This window comes from Odocoileus virginianus, chromosome 15 (genome assembly GCF_023699985.2).
Source record: "Odocoileus virginianus isolate 20LAN1187 ecotype Illinois chromosome 15, Ovbor_1.2, whole genome shotgun sequence".
Classification (NCBI taxonomy): domain Eukaryota; kingdom Metazoa; phylum Chordata; class Mammalia; order Artiodactyla; family Cervidae; genus Odocoileus; species Odocoileus virginianus.
Window position 1 is genome coordinate 13,075,716 of NC_069688.1, and position 17,821 is coordinate 13,093,536.

Below are 17,821 nucleotides of genomic sequence, written 5' to 3' on the forward strand. Positions count from 1 at the left end.
CTCATTAACCTCTAAAACAACATTTCTTCTAATATTCAGCATTCACATTTCTAAATATTTACTCACTATTTACACATAATCAACCAAAACCTAAAAATTTAACATTACACTTCCCCGGACTTTTAAACACTGACTACAAATTTGTAATCAAGCTGTTATATAAACAGATGATTAAGACTGCAAATCTAATAAATGAGATTCTTTCACATGCTCTAAACACCTTACGTAGGAAACAACACACGCACAGCATGTCGCTTTGATTACAGAAATGATTATACTCCAGGGAAATGTTTCCTGAGATACCGGGAAGCCCAGGGGCAGATACTGCTCATAGATGTGAGGGAAACTACTCTGCTTTCCCCTCCTCTGTGTGAGGAGAGGATGTGCTGGTGATGTGCAGCTCAAAAACTTAGGAGGTCTCTGAACATATCTGTGACTTCCCAGGTGGCACTAACGGTAAAGTATCTACCTGCAACACAGGAGACTCAGGTTCCATCCTCTGGGTCGGGCATAACCCCTGGAGAAGGAAATGGCAACCCACTCTAGTGTTATTGTCTGGACAATCCCATGGACAGAGGGGTCTGGTGGGCTACAGTCCATGGGGTTGCAAAGTGTTGAACAAGACTTAGCACGCACGTACTAGTACAGGCAGCAGTGGTAAAGAACCTGCCTGCCCATTCAGGAGGACGTAAGAGACCCGAGTTCAATCCCTGGGTTGGGAAGATCCCCTGGAGGAGGGCACAGCAACCCCCTGCAGTATTCTTGCCTGGAGAATCCCACGGACAGAGGAGCCTGGTGGGCCACAGTTATAGGGCTGTAAAGAGTTGAACAAGCCTGAGGCCACTTAGCACACATGCATGCATGAGCATATTTTCAACTGAGTGCATAGCTGGTTGGCATAGAGTCTTCCTGAAATAATGATACAATCCCATAGCAAGATATTCCCACAGCAGAGACTATGGAAATAACCTCCTCAACTCTGTTAGTCTCCTACCCTGAACACACTATTTCCAGAGGGACACACGTTTTCGGGGGGGGGGGGGTGTGGGGGTCGTGGGGGTAAGCGCTGCACTACAGATGTGTTTAGATACGTATCCAACTCTTGATGACCCCTGATAACATGCTGCATCTTTGGCTAACTCTATGAGGAACTTTAGAAATGGGCAGCAAAAGTGAGAACAAGAAAGGTCTCCTAGGCTTCCCTGGTGGCTCACCTGGTAAAGACTCTGCCTGCAATGTGGGAGACCTGGGTTCGACCCCTAGGTTGGGAAGATCCCCTGGAGAATGGAAAGGCTGCCTACTCCAGTATTCTGGCCTGGAGAATTCCATGCACTGTATAGTCCATGGGGTCGCAAAGAGTCAGGCATGACTGAGCAACTTAGTCACTTTCACTGGTCACCTATCAGCGTAGCCCACCTGAAAAACTAATACACTTGCATTATTAAAATCATCGGTAGAAGAGCTAATATTAGGAATTTAAGTTTGTTTCTTTACTTTCTTCATTCTCATCTTTTAATAACTTCCCAAGGTTAACACTTTTATACCTTTCCAGTATTACAGTAATTTTTAAAAAACTTAATTTCCTCTAACACTGAAAAAATTGTGTATTGGGATACAGCCGATCAACAATGCTGTGATAGTTTCAGGTGAATAGAGAAGGGACTCAGCCATACATATACATGTACCCATTCTCCCCCACATGTATCCATTACCCCCACAGTAATTTTTATAGGATACAATTTCTGTACTTTGCCAGAGTTACTGCATCTATAAAAGCTTCAAAAATGAAAAGAATATGACTTCTGGTCTGCTCAGTTTTGATAGGTTCTGAAGTTTTGACACATAGATTGGCCCCTCCTAGGATCACCCTTAGAGTGCCTGGTCCAAGATGGTTCCCAGACACTTCTGAGTGCCAGTAGCGGGGTGGGGGGAGGAGAGGAGAGGGGAGGGGAGGGGAGATAAGCCCCTTCCTTTGAAGGGCATGACCTCGAGGTTGCTCTGCTCATTTTCATTCAGGACCTTGCCCGTACCTAGCAGCGAGAGAGGCTGGAAACATGCTGGCCAGGTGTCCGGACAAAAATCAAGGGCCTTACAGTCTACATAAAGGGGAGACCTAGCACCGGTCTAGGTCTTAGTCCAGGATCTAGACCTACTCCAAGGATGTCTGCCACCATCCACGCTTTTGGCCACCAAGTGTTTGCAGGCACTTCTCACACAGAGACACATCTCCCCCGTGGTACAAGAAAGACAAGCCCCAAATCTCAAGTGCTTTGATTCAGCTCAAAGACCAGGAGCTTCTGCGCCAACAAACAGTGAGAGCCAGGTGTAGCTCATGGTAGTACTACCACTTAAAGAGACAAGTGGTCTCCCCCCAGCTCTTCTGCACCCAATATACAGTGGCTGCATAGGACCAGGAAAACTGCAGTGATAAGTCCCATTCAGAAGCGGGGTGAAAAGAAAACACACATGTCGCTGGGCTGCAGCAATGGTCAGATCGTACCAGGCCAGGACAGGAAAGACTTCTCAACTCTGCCAGTAAACTGCTTGGTGGGTCGCTCTGGCCACCCTGGCTCTGCCCTCCAGGGGAAGCACCCTTGGCTGACACATTCTGTGGCATCTGACTTTTCCCTTTGAAAGGTTCTGCTTGGTTCATCTCAAATAGCTTTCAAGGTCATATCCCCCTTGGAGACACAGTTCCCTCCTGCAGGTCCAGGCTCCAGCCTAGACCTGCAGGGTCAAGGACCCCTTCGGGGTCAAGGGCTTTAAAAGGGCAGAATGGTAGTTTTCCAGGCAATAAAATTCCCCAGGAAACCATAACTAGGCTTTTGTCTATTTCCTTCCAATTCATTTCATGTGCAAAGAACTATAGCCACAATCTGGTCTGGCATAGGTTTAGCCTACAAACTTTACTTACGGACCGCCCCCCAACAATGCTCCACCTAACCCTTGTGTCTCAAACCTCAGTGCGGCTGTCTGCAGCCCAGCCAGATAAACAGGCTGAAGTGGAAAGACAACATCCTTAGTTCTGGCCGAGAACTCTGAACAGTGGCGCCCGAGCCAGGCTTGGGACAAAATCTGAGTGTTTGCTAAAGCTCCTTAGGGCCCCCACTAGGGACGCCTACATGTTGTTGTCAAACCCCTCTCCCCCACTCTCTCTCCATCAGTCGGCTCTGCAGTCCTCTGGGCTTATTCTAACCCGGGCAAGTTTCGCCAGCATTCCTACCATCACAGAGTCCTGGCAGCTTGAGGTGAGGGAACTGGTCAGGGGGGTTGGGAACCTGCCGTTCCTTGAGGTGCCTGGACCCAGAAGCCCTGTTTGTAGCCACCAGTGCGGGGAGTCTGAGCCTTGCGGGTCATCATCTACCAACTTACTGTGACGGATCGTGGTTTTCAAAGTTGGCCACGCAGCATCTCCCATCCTGCACATTCTTCTGTGCCACCATCATGCCACCGTCCTCCCCCCCAACAAGAGATGGGACCTGTTTCACCACCCACCCCTTTGAAGCCAGGAGGCTTTGGGACTGCTTTGACTACACAACACAGTGGAAGCAACGCTGTGCCATGCTCAGACACAGTCCTTAAACTGGCCTGGGAGCCTTGCTTTCTGCCTCTTGGATGCCAGCCACTTTGTAAGAAGCTCATCTACACCCTGAGACCATTCTGCTGTGAGCAGTCCAAAACCCATTTTGGAGGATCCCAGTGGAGAGAGAGAGGCCAAGGACCACTGAATCACCAGACATAGGAACATGGAAGATTACAGAATTTGGGGGCTCCCCTGGTAGTTCAGTGGATAAGACTACCCTGCTCCCAATGCAGGAAGTCTGGGATCCTTCCCTGGTCATAGAACTAGATCCCACATGCTGTATTCTGTGTGCCACAAGTAACACTCAAAAGTAAATATATATTTTTTAAGACTACAGGGTTTTAACTTAATATCTTTGATTTTGTACTTGTATCTCTTTTATGCTCAAAATCTTGAATCCTAATGACAAATGACATAATCAGTTATGTGCTTTATAGGTACCTTTAGAAGGTACCTATGATCATTTCAATGCCTTATATTGTCAGTAGAACAATGATAGTGTGATCTTGAAAAGGTAACTTCTGGTTCTTCTTGCCTTTATGATATATTCTTTATTTAGGAATATCCCTGTGCATTGTAGCTTCTACCTTCTACCCACTCAAGAGGCCAGTAGCAACCTTCCAGTTCTGACAACAAAAAGTGCCGCTCAGATGTAGCCAAATAGCCACTGGGGAAGGGGGGAATTACCCCAGGCTAAAGACTGCTGTACATGGGATATACAGTTAAAAACACTGAGTTTAATGTCTTTTCAAGTTATTCTTTTCTCTGTGTGGCTATGTCACCAACTTGGTATATAGACAGGATTATTTATTTCAGTGGTTTTCAGGTTTTAGAGACTGCTTTTTACTTGTCTAATAATTTTGAGACTTGTGTAAATTGGAAAAGATCCTGATGCTGGGAAAGACAGAAGATAAAAGGAGAAGAGGGTGGGAGAGGATGAGAGGGTTAGATAGCATCACCGACTCAAAGGACATGAGTTTGAGCAAACTCCGGTTTAATTTTGTTTCTTAATCATGTATTAAAACATACTGAACAGCTGGTACTGCCAAAGAAGTTTCAATTTCATCCCTCTATCCTGTTCCCTCCCTCCCTCTGCAATAACCATTTTCATTAGTTTGGGGGTTATCCTTTCATTCTTTTTGAAAATACATTTGTGTTTATACATGTTTATATGTATATTTACTAATATTTATTGCCCCCTTTATTATACCAAAGCTGCCATACTATAAACACTGTTGTGTATATCTAAAATCAAGGACTTCCATCTGCAGTAACTGGAGTGTCTGAGTGACTATTACATGCAAAGTTCTGTCAAAGGCACTAAGAATGTCTGCCCTCAATGAAGACCACTGCAAGATGTGACTCAGTGCCAGGTTTTCAAGGCCTCCAGTCCTATGGCTGACTTATCCTGTGGGACTGAGGGCCATCCTAAATTTGGCTTCTGATAGAGGCATTATCTCAGGGGATAATGTATCTGCCAAGAAACCTTTATGTCACCATGAATGAAGATGTACTTGATAAGGAAATAATGGGTGGGGCAGTTTGCTTGAGACAAAGTTCCTTTAGAGAATGCTCCCTGACCTGCCTGGGATGTGTTCATAAAACGCCTAAAGTGAGCTTTAAGCAAGTGTAGAAATGAGTGTAAGAGTGACCTAGACCCAAACCTCTGCTTTTTACCTTTGTTGGCTGCTGCTGCTGCTAAGTCGCTTCAGTCGTGTCCAACTCTGTGCGACCCCATAAATGGCAGCCCACCAGGCTCCCGTCCCTGGGATTCTCCAGGCAAAAAACACTGGAGTGGGTTGCCATTTCCTTCTCCAATACATGAAAGTGAAAAGTGAAAGTGAAGGCGCTCAGTCGTGTCTGACTCTTTGTGACCCCATGGACTACAGCCCACCAGGCTCATCTGTCCACGGGATTTTCCAGGCAAGAGTACTGGAGTGGGGTGCCAATGCCTTCTCTATTTGTTGGCTACTGGAGTCTATTAAATGAAGCATTAAGAAATCTCAGCATCAAATTTGGTCACTTAACCCATCTTCCTTAACTGTCAAAATATCTATGGGTAAAAATTACACATGAATACAGTTGTTCCTTTTTATTATAAAAAGCTTCCAAACGAAGACATATAGACTACAGGATACTATGAGTCATCACCCAGTTTCAACAACCATCAACCCTTTGCCACACTTGTTTCATCCAGCCAATCTATTTTTTCAGAAGTATTTTAAAGCAAACTCGACATAGTAAGTTATCTCACTGTTTTTTTAAAAAGTACACCTTAAAAAAAGTAGGTGGGGTTGGACAGAGCATTTTCTCACATAATTGCAATATTAGTATCACACCTATTAAACAATAAGATGAATTTGTTATTACCCAATATCATTCCTATGTTTATATTTTTCTGGTTATCTAAAACAAAAACAAACAGAAAAAAGATCCCAATGTAAATCCCAGAAAAAAGATCCCAACTAACAGTGTTTACTGTTAGTTCAAAATCAGGGACTAAACAAAGTCTGCCCATTGTATCTGGGGAGCCTGCTATGAGACACGAACTGATCAAGCATGACCCAAAGCGCTCTGGGTGGCTGAGAACAAACCGGCAAGTATCAGGAGAGCCTGACTCCTAGTTGGTCTGACCCCAGGTCCTCAGGGGTGTTGAAAACATCCGTGTTCCCTTCAGATTTCTCAAAGTTGAACATTCTCAGTTCCTTCCATTGTTCCTCTGTGACTTGGAGTCTCCTCTTAGTATGCTACAGATGGCTAATTTCTTTGGTAGACATATTACAAGGAGTTGCTAAGCTCAGTTACCAAGCCTCAGATCAGCACTGATGTCCCTATCATGTGTTAAACCGCTTTGTCTCCGACTCTGTGACCCCATGGACTGTATCCTGCCAGGCTCCTCTGTCCATAGAATCCTTCAAGGGATCTTCCCAACCCAGGGATCAAACCGCGTCCCCCACATTGCAGGTAGGTTCTTCACTGTCTGAGCCACCAGAGAAGCCCTGACAAAGGTTACCTTCAAGTTTTTTCCTCGGCAGTCATTTTTAACAGGCTCCTCTGTCCATGGGATTCTCCAGGCAAGAATACTGGAATGGATTGCCATTTCCCTCTCCAAGGGATCTTCTTGACCCAGGGATCAAACCCAAATCTCCCGCATTGCAGGCAGATTCTTTACCATCTGAGCTACCAGGAAAGCCCATTTTAACAAGCTAGCTGTTTTTTAATTGCATATGTAAAAAGAACTGGTCTTGCAGTTTCAAAGGAAAAAAAAAAAATTTCATTTTAACCAATTTTCTCCAGAGTCTAAAGAATATCATGGCCATTCTCTCCCTAATATAGAGATAAAGAAAGCTACTGACTTGATGGTTGGGTGCCATGATCTCCAGTTCAGTATTATTTGAAAATTCCAGAGCTCAGCCAACAACTCAAAGCTTCGCCTGATTCTTTTTGCTGGAACATGAGACATATTGGTTCTAACCACCCTCTGGTTCCTCCCAAAAAGCCTGTTTAACCACTTGATCATTTGTGAATATCCAGGTGCCCACACAGCAGAGTACAGTTAAGGGCTTGCATTCTTCTGGGAGTTTCAGAAACACATTAGGGTTGGACACACAACTTTGTACTCAGACTTTCCGAGTTCAAATTCGAAGTCTGCCAAATATGAGCTGGGAGATGTGGGCAAATTAATCTTTATATCTCAATTTGTTTCTCTATAAAATGGGAGTGGTGATACCTACCTCACTAGGTTGCAGTAAAGATTAAGTAAATCATCTCATGTAAAGCTCATGATATGGTGCCTGACACAATAAGTGTTACGTGTGTTTGCTATTGTTATTACATATTCTGCCTCCACCACGTAGGGCTAAACCTTGCAGCAAATTGTCCAGCTAGACTATATCACCAATGCCTCATCCCTCAATTGGTGATTACAGTGGAGCCTACGGATACGAATACTGTGAAAATTAAGAGGACGCATGCATGCATGCATGCAGTCATGTCTGACTCTTTGGGACTCTATGCACTGTAGCCCGCCAGGCTCCTCTGTCCATGTAATTCTCCAAGCTAGAATACTGGAGTGGGTTGCCATGCCGTCCTCCGGGGATCTTTCAGACTCAGGGATCAAACCTGCATTTCTGTCTCCTGCATTGGCAGGCAGGTTCTTTACTACTAGAACCATCTGGGATGCCCCGAAAACTAAAAAGAGACAATTTACCAAAATCTGAAAGAACCGTATCTGGTACATATTAAGCACTCAATAAATACTAGCTATTATTATTTTGTCCTTTCACACTTAGTACAAAAACCAAGCCAGAAGGTCAGGTGTGTCAGAAACAGTGACATCTTTTTGTTTTCAATAATCAACTTGATTTCATCTCCAGTTTCACACTGCCTCAGTCATTCTCAAAGTTTCTGTTTCCTGAGTCCGCCAGAGTTCATGCCAGGGATCTGAGACCTTACACAACGCTCAGGTTTCCAGAGGATCCCACCCATCACCAGGACCCCCAGCTCCCCCTCAGATGTCCCTTATCTCAGGCCAGGTGGGCTCTGCCACTTCCGTGCCCACATCTGGAACCCAAAGTCGTGGCCGAGCCCATGGGTCTCTGCCTAGGATCACATGTCTTGGTTCACAATTTCCAGCCACAGCCTTGGGACTCACAGACTTTTCTCCTACCTCCTGTCCAAGCCTCTGGAAATCTCTTCTAAATCCAGAGGAAAGGGACCTCCCCAGTGGTTGGTCCATGCGTAAGGCTCTGCCTTGCCATGCCAGGGATGTGGGTTCCGCCTCTGATGGGGGAACTGAGATCTCACAGGCCGGGGAGCAACTAAGCCCACAGGCTCTAACTACCTGTGTCCCACAGCTAGAAAGTCCATGCGCCCCGGTGAACAGGGCCCACAGGAGGCACCCAAGATCCCACCTGCCATGGCTAAGACCCGCTGCAGTCAAATAACTAAAAAAAGGAAATCCAGAGGAAAATCATTTTATTCTCAAACCCTGTTCACCTTCATGCACTTTTGGAAACGAGAGTTTGGGCACAAGTCTTTGCAGCGACAGAGAAACCCAGGGCCTGCTACACACTTGAGTTGGAGGAAGAAAAACAGAGGGAGACATTCTACATCCCCATCTCACGAAGCTCTCCGTCCCCTGAATCTACAAACGGGAACCATCACACAGTAAGCTCATCTCACAGTCACCGAGTAAACACTGAGCAGGTGCCAGGCGCTGTGCAAGGCACTGGAAGACATAAGAAGCCAAAGTAGATATGAACCCTGCCCTCAAAGACTCACAAGCAGTGGAGACTGCCCAGGGGACATTAGGCAACGGCAAGAGTTATTTCTGGTTGTCACAACTGGAGGGGGTGGAACCACTGGCAACTACTGGGTAGAGGCAGAAATGCTGCTAAATAGCCTGTAATGCACAGTCCCAACAGCAAAGAAAGATCCGGCCCAAAATGTCAATAGTGACAAGGGGAGAGCAGGAAAACTGCCAGCAAGGTAGAAGGAAGTGCTAGAGGCTCATTCGACAAAGACCACCAGAGGGAAACTATAGTCAGAAGGAATAATCCTGAGAGGTTTCCATCATAGCAGGATATGAGCTGGGATAAGGAGGAGCTGAGACTTGAGCTCATAGCCCTTTTCCATGCAATTTCAGACAGCAGTGGTCTAGAAAACATGCGGAGACAAACGGAGCTACAGCCGGCCACTGAGGGCCCGCCGTGGGGCCGGAGACGGAGTTGCCCTTCTCCACCAACCTCTGTGGGGTTGTCGCCCCAGCGATCAGTGACCAGGAGAGTTAGGTGAGGTCCACTGGTGGCGCTCCATCCTCTCACAGCATGTCTCCCCAGGAACGCTGATAGCTCCAGGGAAGGGCCCAGACAGGGGTTTTGTTTTTTAACTCCAAAAGCTAAAAAATAACAACAAAAAAAGATACATTATCTGTATTTCACAGTTGTGGAAACTGAGGCACAGAGAGGAAACTGAGGCACGAAGAGGTTAAGTATCTTATCTGGAGTCACATGTCATTGAAAGGGAAAGCCTGCTCCAATGTTACTTTCTGGTTCAGAACCCTAAAATAACTCCCCAAATCTTGACCTTTCGGGCAGAGTGCACACTTTCATACCGGCCACGGGGTCCTCTGTGACTCAGGCTCTGCCTCCCTCTGCGTTTAGCACTACCCGTGCTCTACCCGGACCCACCCCAGAGGCTCCCACAGCTACTCAAAGGTACCAGTGGGTCTTGCTGCTCTTTGTTCAAGCTTTTTTCCTTCCCCAAGACCCTTCCCCATCCGGTCTGTCTGGCAGACACATCTCCCAAGGTTCAACTTAAAGACACCTCCGCCATGAAGCCTTTCCAGAGTGATCTCGCCCCCACTCCTCGGAGAACTGACCTCCTCCTCGTGCTTTGCTGACGCCAGGTCCTGTTTGTCACCAGGGGTGAGCACAGGGACAGAATGTGCTCTATGGAGATTATCGATCTGGGGGCTGTGGCTTGACAACCCCGACCCAGGGGTTGAAGCTGTGTCTCCTGCATTGGCAGGTGGGATCTTCATCACTGAGTCACCTGGGAAGCCCCCTTACATTCTAGTGGAAGAGATTAAGTGAATAGAATTCATTTGTTCATTTATCCAATCCAGACATTGCTGGGGTGCTGGGATTACAGTGGCAAACAAGACGCTGAACAAAGTCCCTGCTTTCCTGAAGTTGATGTTCTCTTGTAGACAGAAATGAGAATAAACAAGTAAGTTCTACAAAAAATACTAGGTCAGTGTGCTAAGACTAAATGAAAACTGAGCAAGCTGGATGAGAGGGAGGGAATTACGATTTAGACTATTTTGCACTAAACATTTCCCATCTTTATCTCACCCCTTAAATCTTTGAAAGTATTTAGTTTATCCCCATTTTACAGATGAGCAAACTGAAGATCAGAAAAGTTGAATGAGGAGGCTGATGTTAACACAGCTGATAATGGGTTCACCCAGAGTGTAACCCAGGCTGAATCCAGGGCTCTTTATAGGCCCCAGACTGACCTCTGTGGACTTTCCTTTTAGCACTCACCCTTCAGCACAGGGTGGAAGGAAACAGCTTTCAGACAGGATGGCCATAAGTTGGAGATGAGCCTAACCCTTCCTCCACTTTTTCTAACTCTGGAAGATACCGCGGTGCTCTCAGCTCCACCGGCAGGCTGGGACTGTCCATCCAGTCCCCTCAGCCTCAGCCGCTCTAGTGGTTTGCAAAAGGTGGCATCCACTCCCTCAAGCTGCTTCCTGCCCCTTTCCCTTTCTGCTCTTCAGACGAAGACCTCACTCTGTCCACTCTCATTGATCCTCACTCCCCTGGTGCCTCTTGATCCTCTTTTTTTTTCCCCTCCTTTTCTTGTGCCAAGACCACTAGAGGGAGCTGTACTCATACACTATATTGGGTGCTTACTGTGTGCCAAGCTTCGTATTCTCTGTGATTTGCCTGCTTGATTTCATTTAATGCTCATGGCAACACCTTGCAGAAGTCCCATTATTTTCCTCGTTGAGGTTAAGGCTCAAAGTCATTCGACTAGTAGGTTGGGATTCAATCCCACGTCTCTTTGAATCCAGACTTCATTGTTAGGTCAACAACACCCACTGGATTGGAAGAGCTCTGAAAATGGGTGATTTTTTGCATTTAATATTAATTCCATGTAATATTCTTTATAATTCTTATTAACTAATGACTCATTTGATAAACACTTATTAAGGGCCTACTGTGTGTTAGGCCCTGTGCTGTGATCGAGTCAGGTGTGGGTTATCATGGAAGTAGAGAGGGATGCTGAGCAGATTGGCAAGTCAGGGCTGCCACTAGGTGATGCCAAGCTGAGCCCTGACAGTCTTGGAAGTGCAGAGAGAAGAAACAACATGAGCAAAGTCAGGGAGAGGGGACTGACAAGGGCTTGTTTCAGCGTGTGATTGGAGCTTCCAGGAAGTGTTAGGGAGGGAAGGGCAATGGGATTAAGAGATGAGCAGTGCTAGATCAGTGCTAAGGTAAAGGACCTGCTCTCTATCCGGAAAGTGATGGAGCATGATTTAAGGGTTTTACATAAGGTACTGATATAATCAGATTTGCAAAATAGAAATGCTGTTTCATCAGTGGTATGGATGATAAGGGGAAGACCAATTAGGGAGGATACTGCAATAGTTTGGGCAAGAGATGATGACTAGAGAAAAGACAGCAGTGGAAGAATGGTGGGAGAGGTTTACGAGAAGACTAGTTAAGACCTGGCAACTGCTTGCGTGTGGGGGCAGTGAAAAAGGAAGGCACGGAGACTGAGTCATCCAGGTTCCTGGTTTGGGCGAGTGGGTGGACGGTGGTATCATGTGCTGAGACAGGAACCAGGAGGAGGTGCGGGTTTAGGAAAGAGATACTGACATCTTCTTATCCCCAGGCTCCTTAGGACCATCCTCATTTCAGATTCAGTAAGGAGACACAAAAGGCTGATGCGATTTGCTCAGATCCACATGGCCACCCTCATGTCAGAGTGAGACTCAAACCTAGCTCTATTTATGGAAAAATTAGTCTCCCAGGCCTCAGCAGATTTGCTTTGAAGGAATGTAAGGAGAGCTCAGTACAGAGTAATGTGTGGCAAAGCAGACATTTACCTACATCAATTTGCCATTTTATATTCATTCATTCACTTGACGGATTTACTGAGCAGCTCCCATGTGCCGTGCCTGTGGGGTTGCAGTGGGAAATATAGGCAAGAACCCTACCCTATCCTACCACATCGAGCCTGCAGTCTAGTTGGGGAGACAGGAAGCATGCAAATAAGTAAATCCATATGTAATAAACTGTCAAGGGAAAAATGAGAAAGAGACTATGGGTGCTATTTTGGGTAGAGTAGTTGAGAAAGGATTTTCTAAGGCATGGTATTTGATCAGACCTGATCAAGATCTGAGTGATGAGGGGAAATCATGCAAATGTGGGGAAAGTGGGCTCCCAGCAGAGGAAACGTCAAGTGTAAAGGCCCTGAGGCAGGAAGAAGCTTGGACACTCAAAGGATCATATGCTGTGTCCCAAGGAAAGAGTAAGGAAAAGAGTAAGGTAGGAAGTAAAATTGGAGGCAGGGGCCAAGCCCTGTAGGGCTTGTTAGACATGATTAATAGTCTGGATTTATTCTAGGTATGACAGGAAACTCTTTGAGCTGGGCTGTGACATCATCTATCCATTTTTTTTAAGTAAATAATTTGCTTTTTCCATTCCTGGATCACATTATTCTTTTTTTTTATTTTTTAACTGAAGGATAATTGCTTTTGCTGAAGTTTGCTGTTTTCTGCCAAACCTCAACATGAGTCAGCCATAGGTATACAAATACCCCCTCCCTCTTGAACCTCCCTTCCATCTCCCTCCCCATCCCACCCCAATATTTCAAGATACTTGTGGATTTACACGCAGCTGCAAGAAAACAATAGAGAGAGGTCCTGTTTACCCACTTTCCCTCAATTGTAACATCTTGGCCAAACTATAAAACGTCACAACCAAGATATTTCATTGTGGTCTTACCTTGTGTTTTCCTACTGGCAATGATGTGTACTAAGTCGCTTCAGTCGTGCCCGACTCTTTGCAAAGCTGTGGACTGTGGCCCAGCAGCAGCCCGCCAGGTTCCTCTGTCCATAGGATTCTTCAGGCAAGAATACTGGACTGGGTTGCCATTTCCTCCTCCAGGGGATCTTCCCGACCCGGGGATGGAACCCGCGTTCTTACATCTGCACTGGCAGGAGGATTCTTTACCACTAGCTCCACCTGGGAGTGATGAGGAACATCTTTTCATATTCCTGCTTGTCATCTATATACCCTCTTCCGTGAAATGTTTAGTGATTTTTGCTCATTTTCTGTTCTATTTTCTAACTATTTTTGCTGTTCATTTTTGAAAGTTCTTTATATATTTTCAATACAAGCTTTTTGTCAGATAAATGACTTGCAAGTATTTTCTCCCAGGGTGCAGCTTGTCTTTTCATCCGAATAGGGTCTTTCACAGAGCAAACTCTTTTAACTTCGATGAGGTCTGATTGATCAGTTTTTCCTCTTAAGGACTGTGCTTTTTAGTGTCAAGTCCAAGAATTCTTTGCTTAGCTCTGGAGCCCGTAATTTTTGTCCTGTGGTTGTCTTGGACTGTGGAAGAGCAAACCGATGAAATAAATGTAGGGTTGCTGGGTAGACCTGAGGGCCCACTTGAGAGTCAAGGGTAGTGAGGGCCGAGGAGTAGGAGAGGGGAGAGGTTTCAAGGTCCTTTCCACTCCCTGGAGGGTGCACTATGGGGAGAAGCTCCTTCCCCTTCTAGCTTGACTGATGTGGGCATAGTAGAGGCCATCTTGGCAACATGACTTTAGGCCTGGCCTCTCCCTTCCCCTAAGGATGCTTAGAGACTCCGAAAGAACCTAGTTCTTTTTCTTTTCCCAGAACTTTATCCACAAAAATGCACTTTCACTGCATCATCATGATTGACTTCTCACAACAACTCTATAAGGAAGACATTATTATCCCCTTTTACAGAAGAGACACCTGAGACCCAGAGAAGGGCTGGGACTAGACACGAATCTCCTGGGATCAAGAGGAATGATTATTTCTCTCTACCAGCTGACTCTGGATTTCTACAGCTAATTGTTGCTTGAGGGCAGTGGTTCTCAACCATCAAAGGATGTTTCATGGGCTCCCAGGACCCCGAAGACATTTTTCAGAGGGTCTTCAAGGTCAAAGCTATTTCCTTAAGAAAACCACAATGTTAATTGCCATTTTGCTGTGTTGACATTTGAGCTAATGGTACAAAAGCAAAGGGGCGCAAAACTGCTGGTACCTTAGCACGAATCAGAGCAGTGGCACCTACCATACCGGTTGTCGTTGTGTCCTTCGTCCCCATGCACTCACAGAGGGAGAAACAGCCAGTTTCACACTCATGCGGGATTGAATGGGAACTACACAGAAAGCATTTCTGCTGTGTACCAAAGCAAGATGGTTATCTCATGCAAGAGACAATCCTCCACAGATATCTGAGTTGTAAGATAAACTGTTCTCTTTTCTCCCCCCATGGAATGCAATTTTGTACTTGAGAGAATGCCTATTAAGGTATAGTTATTCAGATGTAGGTATTTGGCAGACATTTTCTTAACAAATAAACAAAGTAACCCTGTCACACAAAGGAAAGCAACTGACAATTTTTGTTGCTGATAAAACTTGAGCTTTTGAGTGAAAATTAGAATTGGGGGGGAAAAATTCACTTGCCATATGAGTGGCATGAGAGTTTTCCAATACTTAGACTTTTCTGATATCAGCAGTGACCCCATGAACTGTAGCCTGCCAAGCTCCCCTGCCCATGGGATTTTGCAGGCAGGAGTACTGGAGTGGGTTGCCATTTTCTTTCTCCAGGTAATATTAATAGATGTGATTTTTCGATATTTCATAAAGAAATGTGCCTTCATGTAAGAGGAGCGGTACAAATCAATACACTAATAGCTTCCCAGAGACCAGTGCACAATGGTACAGATCAGCACTGGTCAAAGATCAATGAGTTTTAATACAACAGAGTATGAACATTTCATTGATACAATTTCAGACTCCACATTGCAACTAATCTTTAGGAAACTTCCTCTTGTCAAGTTTTGTAGGTATGGAAGAGGAACATCCAAAGTTATTTGAAAAGGCTGTTAAAACACTCCTTCCTTTTCCTACCACCTAGCTGCGAGAGGTTGCACATCCATATGTACTGCAACTAAAAAAAAAAAATTTGGAAAAGACTAAATGCTGAGGCTGTCCAGCAGTCTTCCATTAAGCCAGATAGTGTAATGGACAATTGAATCCCAACCAGCCTTGGGCCCTCACCTGCAGCTCTTGTCTGCGGGTCTCAGTCTCCTCAATCTCTTAACCACTCCCTCTCCAGGCTGGGGGGGTTCAACCCTGCTGACCTCAGCAAACCTTTAATGTTTCCCAGGGATGAGGATTAGCCTTCTTTAATCTCTGCTGGCTCCCAGGGGATGTCTCCAAACTTCTGTTTTGGGATAGAGGTCCCAGGGCCCCCACACTCTCTCCTGCTTCCATGGTCCTGTGGACAAGCAGACCTACCTACCCTCTAATATATCTCACACCCAGTGGGGAAGTCTGAGCTTGAGGACTTCCCAAATCTCTACCTACAATTCCCAAAGTGGGTTCCGAGCCCCCTTTCATTTGTGACTCACTCATCAGGGATGGGAAGATGAAGTTTGTTGGAGACAAATGAAAAAACAAACAACAATAACAACAACCTCTTTTACATTAAAGATGGATGTAAAAATGTAAAATGAACTTTATGCTAAATTTTAATCTTCAATATTTTTAAAAGTACTCAGCTTCAATTCTTCAATTGCTGAAAATATTGATGGGTACAACCCAAATAAACAAAAGCTCTTTCAGGTATTCAACAATTTTTAAGAATGTTGAATAAGGGGACCAAACAAGGGGCCAAGGCTGATTGGGATTCAATTGTCCATTACCACTCTGACCAAGGGGTGTGTTATTCAGCCTGAGCATCCTTTTCTAGATTATTCTCTGACCCCAGGCTTCAACCTGACCCTAAGGTAAGGGACTTTATTTCAAAGGACAGCTGAGCAGGCTAACAGGAGTCCCAGGGGTCCAATAACAGCCCACACCCTTTCTGTCTCCCTTTTCCTGCCTTTAACCTACGGAGAGAAAATGGGCCTTGAAGCAAGCAGAACTTGGTCTCAGTCTCAGCCCTGCTTTTACCTAATAAGGGGACCCTAGGCCAAGTCTCTTAATTCCCTGGTCTCCATAAGGTAAGGAATAATAGTGCCCACTTTTCTTTACTAAGATTGTCTTTGAGGATAAGACAAAGTAATGAAGACATCTGGAGAGTGTTTACAAATATAAGTGATGACCACTTTCCAACAAAGAATTGTCATATAGATTTAAGACTATTCACTGAATATTTACCAAAAAGGTGCCCTAACACAGGCCTTGAATGTGAAAACAATAATGCACAGTTCCGGCCTGCATCCTGCATCTTCCAGTCTAGCGAGGAAGAGGAGCACAAACAACAGCGAGACAGCTGGAGGAGGTACACGACCGCTGACGTCTTAGCCTGGATTTGCCCCCAGGCACCCGCTCCTGCTGCTTGCTGCCTTGTGACCCCTTCTCCTTCAGGCAAATGAACACGGCTCCATCTCTGCCTCAACACAGGGATGACACAGGCCTAGCGAGAAAGGTTCTGAGTGTTTGGCCAAAAGCCTGTGCTTGAGGAGACTAGAGGCTTAGAAATCCAGAGTGAGACAGGGTAAGGCTTCTTCCTCCTCGGAGCCTGGAAGTGAGTCTCTGGGGTACGCTGAAGGGGGGGACGTCAGTGGAGCCGTGGAGCCCAAAGTGAAAGCTCTCATCCGAGAGGGACCATGTGGAGGAGCCGGAGTTCTAGAACCAGCTGTCTTGTCCCAGCACACAGTATCCAGCATCAGAACCAGGGGGCTCCTGGAAAGTTGAGCAGTCTCTTCAGCCTGTTCCGCCTCTGTTCCTCTGAGCACTGTGGATGGCCAGTGCTGGGCACCAATACTCTTTGTCTTTCTCCTTGGCCTCTGAACTTATTAGCAAACAGCATATTCTGTTAATCAGCAAAAATGGCACCCGTGTGTGCCCTCAAGACTTTACTCAACTGCAATCTGACTAATCTTATGAAGACAGCCCTCTTTAAAATTTATTTTTGGCTGCGCTGGGTCTTCCTGCACGTGTGAGCAGGGGCTACCCTCTAGTTGTGGCGGCTTCTCGTGTTGTGGAGCATGAACTCTAGGGCCGCAGGCTCAGCTGTTGTGGCTCACAGGCTTAGCTGCCCTGCGGCATGTGGGATCCTCCCAGCCCAGGGATCGAGCCCATGCCCCCTGCGCTGGCAGGCAGATTGTCAACCCCTGGATTGCCGGGAAGTCCCAGAGCCGACCCCCTCTAATGGTGGAAGGCTCCCAGCAGTTGAGGGTACAAGGACAAGCCTCAGAGGCTGATGCCTGGGTGACACCAGATGGAACCAGCCCAAGCTCTCCCCCTGTTTCCAGTGGGATAAAAGCTGAAACAGAAATGGGCAGGGAACAGCCAGAGTACAGAGGAAGTGATTCATTCTTCCAGGTCTTCCTGGGCAGGAAGCGAGTGGGAGGAAGAGGGTCAGGGAAGGCTGCAGAAGAGGTGACATTTGAACTGGGTGTGGGTGCTTCACTTCTGAAAATCAGCCACCAGTACCCTCACAGGCCTTAGCCTG

General features: G+C 46.1%; 1 protein-coding gene across 1 annotated transcript in view; it reads right to left on the reverse strand.

Annotated features, from left to right (window-relative positions):
• ZNF572 (zinc finger protein 572) overlaps positions 1–17,821 on the reverse strand; it is a 101,096-nt gene that overhangs the window by 22,963 nt on the left and 60,312 nt on the right. The window lies entirely within an intron of this gene.